The sequence below is a fragment of the Acomys russatus genome, chromosome X, assembly GCF_903995435.1.
Source record: "Acomys russatus chromosome X, mAcoRus1.1, whole genome shotgun sequence".
NCBI classification, from domain to species: Eukaryota; Metazoa; Chordata; class Mammalia; order Rodentia; family Muridae; genus Acomys; species Acomys russatus.
Window position 1 is genome coordinate 82,108,212 of NC_067169.1, and position 6,550 is coordinate 82,114,761.

Below are 6,550 nucleotides of genomic sequence, written 5' to 3' on the forward strand. Positions count from 1 at the left end.
ACCAGAAAGCAGAGGCAGGTGGATCTGTGTGAGTTTGAGGCCAGCCTGGTCTACAAAAAGACTTTCGAGATAGCCAAGGCTACACAGAGAAACCCTGTCTTGGAGGGGGAGGAAAAACCATTTGAAGGCAAGTGCTGTTCTTCCTTTTGGAACACCTATACTTCATCTCCTTGCAGCCTTAATCCGCACATTAGTTTCTTTCTGATGATGAAACGGACCACATTGGAATAAATGAATACAGCCATGGGTATGCATGAGCTTGGTCTATTTCCCAGTATGTAGACCATCTTATGATAAAGCTTTCATGAATACATTGCATTGCAAAAGCAAGAACTGCATACAAATTGACCTTTTATCATCTTAAAGACTTCCCTGAGGACTTCCTGAACATAAATGCAATGGAAGAAGTGGCAAAGAAAAAAATATATAGGTAGATGTGACAAAGTCAAAATCAAAAGCAGTCCCATTTAAAAGGAAAATGTCGATATTGCTGGTAGGTAAGTAAATTGGTACAACTTTTATGGAGGACAAATAATGTATGTATTAGAAGACTTTCAACTATGCTTACCCACTGCTAGGAATTTATCAGAAGGAAACAAACATGTATGGACACAACACAAACTATGAGGATATTTATCTCAGCTTTGATTGATTGTAATAATGGGCAGCCGGAAGCAATCTAAATGTCTTATAATAGAGTGCTGATGCAGTGATAAGATGAAATTCAGGGGGAAATGTAAAAATATGTTTTGAAAGAACATTAATATTAAAAAAATAGTCTCAGGACAAAGGAGATAAAGTAGGATACAAGGCTACTTGTTTAGACAACTATACCAATTGATTAAAAATATTTATGGAGAATTGCTTTGTTTGGAATAGTGGTAGATTCTGGAAATAAAGCAAACCAAAGAGGCACAGTCCTTGCCCTCATAGAGGAAAAGAGTCTGGAAGGAAATAGAACAAAATGCTACTCACTCAAGCTATCTGTGTTCGTGTGGAATTAAGCGTGACATGAATGGGGTTTTTCTTTTCTTGTTACCTCTTTATATTTCTAATAAATACATAATGTTTTCAGAATGAGGACACTTTTTATTTGAAACAAAAATTTAATCAGGCCTGGTGGGATATGTCTATAAACTCAGCACTTGAAACACAGAAGCAAGAAGAGAAAAGTTTAAAGCCAGCTTGGGCTACACAGTGAAGCCCTGTTTCAAAAACTAAAAATTACTTTCTGTTTCTTATTTTCTTGTTTCAAATTGAGGCCAGCTATCATAGCCTTATTACATCTAATACACAAAAGCATCTTATACTTACTGGACTCTCGATGATTTGGACGGCTTCCATGGCTGACCATCCCATCAATGCTCTCAACAATCCTGCAGAGTAAGACAGCGATAAGAATACTCATGAATAGAGACTGAAGCAGAGAAAATGGTTGTGTTGTGCTGGGAAATACAGTGGATAGGGAGTAGACTCGTAGACCTAAAGTCAAGTTTGGGACCTCTCTTGGCTCTACTGTGCATTGCTGGAAAGGTATTGGGAAGGAAATGGGCCTCCAAAGTTTAATATAGATTTAAATTTCTTTCTGGGTGATCTCTGCCACTGCCTAGCTCTATTCAATTTCTCTTTGATCTTCAAGTGACCAAATAAATAAAAGGAAAGCGATAAATCATTTTTGCCTCTAGCGTCTCAAAAATCTAAAGCCGTGGGCCCATTTAGAGAAGGAAGAAGACCTTAAAAATCACACCAGTTTTGTGTACAGACTGAGATTTCTCCTTATCTGTCTCTGTCTCTCGTTCTGTCTCTGTCTCTGTCTCTTTCCCTCTCTCCCTCCCTCCCTCTATCCATCGCTCCCTCCCTCCACTCCCCCAACCTCTCCAGGCAGGTATATATTCCTCTGCTTTTTGTCCTTTCCATCTCTTTGGGGAAGGTGGCTAGATAACTTTATTGATTGAATTAGAAAATTAGACCTAATCTCTTCTGGCTGTAATGCACTCAGAGCCCAATACTAAACACCATTTTAATTCTGTGGATACAAAATTCAGTGGACATGGTGGTAATGCCTCTAGTTATAGAGGAAGGTGGAATTGGAAAACTAGTTGAATCTGGAAGTTTGAGATCAGTTTAGACACCCTCCCCCAGTAAAATAACACCAATCTCCAAGTAATTGTGTGCTTTTAGGCAATATACTAGGCTAAATAGAAAGGTCCCACTGGACAAGATTATAATTTGGCAAATCTACTAAAGATTTTATGAAGCCTAGGAAGCTACCTGCTTCTAATGCATTTGTAAGTAATCCTATCCTCCAGGAGCTGGCTCTCCTGGAGGGGAAGAGAGGATGTAAGTGGTTGATCTCTGAGACTCTGTCTAGGAAGAGATGAGCATCAACAAATGCCCTGCTGACAGTCACTCCAGAGAAAGTGAGGGATGAACAGTAATGAGAACAAGCTTCTAGTGAGATTTTTTTTAACTCCCTGAAATAAAACAAATCTGATCTCTGTCTATTTAACTTCTGGTTTGACGGTCCAATCTCTATAGCTTCCTTGGGTCATTGGAGATGCTGAACCCTTTGTAATCGTCATCTTTGCCTTGGTTCTGGCCCCTGCTTGGTCCTACAGCAGCAGCAGCAGTAGCAGTAGCAGTGGCAGATGATGACCACCTTCCATCCATCAGCACAACTGGCTGCCAGTTAGTTGCAAGGGAAATGTAAGGGTTTTGTTGATGTAATTTTGTTTATCTACTTCCATTCCAATGCTTGCTCCCAGGGGCAGCAGCTTCTCCAAGCACCCATTTCCATAGCTTTTCATCATTTCAGGAACCAAAAGATCTAAAACTCAAACCAAGCTTGACTTGATATTAGTTATGGTAGTCACCTGCCTAGCATGCTTTTCAGGGACAATATGAAAAAATTCTCCTCAGCCCTAGATAGGAAGCTTTTGGCAATTGATGGTTACTGGTGGAGGAAGAGTTTGTTTTCTTCAGGCATGAAGGCCCTAGTATGTTGGCCACACAGCAGTGGATAGCTCTACACATCCATGACTGAGTATATGTGCAGTACAAGTTGGACTCACTGGGTTATAAAAAAAGAAAAAAGAGAAAAAATATAGGAGGGGTGGATGATGATGGGTAGATATTCAAGAAGCTAGAGGGAGAGTATGTGTGTGGGAATATGATTGAAGTATATTATCTACATATACAAAATTCTCAGAGATTTTATTAAAAATTAAAATGTAAGATTGTACCCAAAACTTTATTCCTCAATGACATTTCACAGAAATAACAAAAATAATAATAACTAATATTTATAAATAAAGCAAGTGTTTCTCAGTATTGTGCCAGTATCATTTAGTCCTCAAAAAAGCCCATGTGACAGGTACCATGATGATGCCACTTTATATGTTCCAGTTCAAGAGGTAGACTGACATAAACATTTAAGTCCTGTCCTTCCAAAGACCTCATTAAAATGATGGCACAGTTATAAACCCACTACAACAAAGAGGAAAGGAGAGTGAACATCAGAACCTAAGAAATCTACAGCCACTTCTAAAATCAGAAAATGTATGGAGCATTTTGTTACCTGGTAAAGCAGAGAGCAAGAACAGACCCACAGAAACTCTATATGGAAAGCTCTGGGCCAACGGCTTAGTGGATAAAGTCTCTTGACGCCAAACTGGACTATTTTCGGTTTGACTTCCAGAGCCCACATAGTAGAAGAAGAGAACACTGACTCTTGAAAATTGTCCTCTGTCCTCCACAAGGGTGCTGGGGCATTCGCTTTCCCTCCTACATATATACACTCATTGATAAATAAATAAACATAAAAATAAAAGAGACAACATGTCAACCCTTCAAACCTTAAGCAGACTACACATACAGAAGATACAGGAGAGAAGTCAGCTGGCAACAGGGTTAACTGTAAGGAGAGGCAACATTTTAGCCCCTTTATGCAGATGAGCTGAGAGTCAAATACTTGTCAGTTTGAGACCAATGAGTTTCTGTATTACAGAAACTGAACTGAGTATTTAGAAAGAACTAAAGCAGTTAGCTGACTGTTAATGCCTCAAGCTTTTGGCAGTTTAGTAATTGGACCCCACCTTTAAAAGATTAAGAAACAAAAATACACATATGTCCTGGGTTTTCTCAACAGTCTTATTTGAAAAAATGGACAAGAAACCGAAGAATGTCAAACCAAGGAAAGGCTGGAACATGAGAAAAATCACAAGATGAACAGGACATGGTAGATTTGGTCTAGAAAGCTACAACTTGATTTAAATAAAATCCCAAAGAGTGTCCACAGGAACATTTGAAATATATTACATCTGTAAAACACGAATAGAATTATATTTTTAAAAATGAAAATAAAAAGGAAGCATACAATCAGGCCTTTTCCAAGACTTTGCAATATAAGCCTTCATATAGTCCTTAGATTTCTGAAACACATGAAACTATTATTTACTTAAAGTATGAGTTGGGTTTTGTTAAATGATGAGCTTGTAGAAATGAAAACTGTGGTTGGAAAAATAGGACGAAAAAAATCAAAGGTGTATTGCTTTCTATTTCTGCCTAGCAAATGACCACAAAAGACAAGTAGGTTTAATACAGTTCACTGTTTCACAGTGTCTGCAGGTCAGGAGTCTGAGTAAAGCATAGCAGGGTTCTCTACTCCACATCTCCTGAAGCTGAAAATCATAATGTTCCCAAGATGTATTTTCATTTGGACCTTGGGTCCTTCCTGAAACTCATTCATACTATTGGCAGAGTTCAATTCCTTAAAGTTGTGACAATAAGACCCTTGAGGCCCCCTGGCAATGGGCAAAGAGACACCTTGCTGATGTTGCTCTTCTATCAGTCAAAGGCAGAGCAGATGGCAGTCCTTTGTTCATCCTAGCTTGATGCCTGGCATGGTGACCAAAGTTGTCTTATGCCTAGAACACATAGAAATCAAATCAAATCAAATCCAGGCAGCGCAGCTCCTGAGAAGGAAGACAGAGACCTATAGACCACCATGCCACTCCAGACCTGCCCGCCAGTGCACAAGAGGGCCATAGACACCTGCTTGCTAATCCATGCAGCACAGATACAGGATGGCACTGAAGGGTCCACCAGCTGTGTGGTTACCCCACAGCAGGAGCCATGACAATATGTGGTGGTCAGATGGGAAAGAAAGAGAAACGAGGCAGCTTGAGCATTTTAAAGAGAGATGGAACTGGAGACTCATGGCTGGAAGGGAATAGCCTGTTGTGAGTGGCCTGCTCTGTCCCTTGGGGCCATGGTGACATCCCAGCCTGAGCTGACACTGAGGGCTATGTCTGAGTCCATGGCTACACAGCAGCAGGGGTTAGTGCTGACTCATATTACCACTGCAGAACATGGGATGTTCATGGTTGGGGCAACTTCTAAGTGACCACATGGATGACCACAGACTGTGCATAACTGGCCCCAACCCTCACTGGATGCAGCACTCTGAAGACCTGGCCCCATCTCTCCCCAGCAGAAGCACTAGGAAGAACAGGCCCTGTGCCTCACCCAGGCAGCACAGTGAAGCTGGCCCTGGTGGCTGGGTTATGGGTGAGCCAACCCTCAAGGGCATGAGTATGGGAGAGCTGACCCAGTCACTTGCCTGTTGTGCAGTGGCACGAACATAGAGGTACAGCTCTTTTAGCCCCACATGCACCTCACCACCTCCAGCAGTCAGGAAAGCTGCCCACAGGGTCATGAGCGAATGCAAGAGAGATATCCCTGCCCATCAACAGCTGCAGCACTCAGAAGAGGGGGCCCTGCACCTCCCCTGGACAGCGCAGCAGAGCTGACTTTGGTGGTAGTGAGGGATGCAGGTGAGCCAGCTTTGAGGGTGTGAGAGTAGGAGAGCTGGGGCCACCACTCATCTGCCATGAGGTGGCGTGGGTGTGAGCATTGCACCCTTACCCCTCACCACCTGTGGCAGTCGGGAGATCTGGCCCCAGGATCATGAGAGCAGGAAAGCTGGTCCTGCCCCTCACTGACTTCAACACTTGTGAGAGCAGGCCCTGCATCTCACTTGGGCAGCAAAGTAGTGCAGCTGACACTGGTCAAGGGGAAATGGGTGAGTCAGCCCAGAGGACAGAGTGAAAGGGAGCTGGCCCACCACTAGTTGGCTGTGAGGTGCCTTGGGTGAAAGGGTGATGCCCTCCCCTCCTTTGCCCCTCATCACTTGTAGTAGTTGAGAGAACTGGCCCTGAGGTAATGAGAGTACGTGATCTGGCACTGCCTCTTGCTGGCTGCAGCACTCAAGAGAATAGTCCTTACACCTCATCTGGGCAACACAGTAGAACTGGCCCTGGTTGAGGGGGAATAGGTGAGCCAGCCCAGAGAACAGAGTGAAGGACAGCTATCCTCGCCACTGTCTGATGTGAGTTGGCATGGGTGCAGGGGAGATGCCCTGTTTGGTTGTTATCTCTTAGAAGCCTGTTGCTTTCTAATGAGAGACAGAAAAGGAGTGGATCCAGGGGAGAGGAGGTGGAGAGAAATTGAGAGGAGTAGAGGGAAGTGAAAACTACAATCAGAGTATATT

At 42.8% G+C, this 6,550-nt stretch overlaps 1 non-coding gene across 1 annotated transcript; it reads left to right on the forward strand.

Annotated features, from left to right (window-relative positions):
- Positions 1-4,798: 4,798 nt before the first annotated feature.
- On the forward strand, positions 4,799-4,938 carry LOC127186041 (small nucleolar RNA SNORA48). Its single transcript, XR_007830295.1, has one exon. It is a non-coding gene; the product is annotated as a small nucleolar RNA SNORA48 (small nucleolar RNA).
- Positions 4,939-6,550: the final 1,612 nt, after the last annotated feature.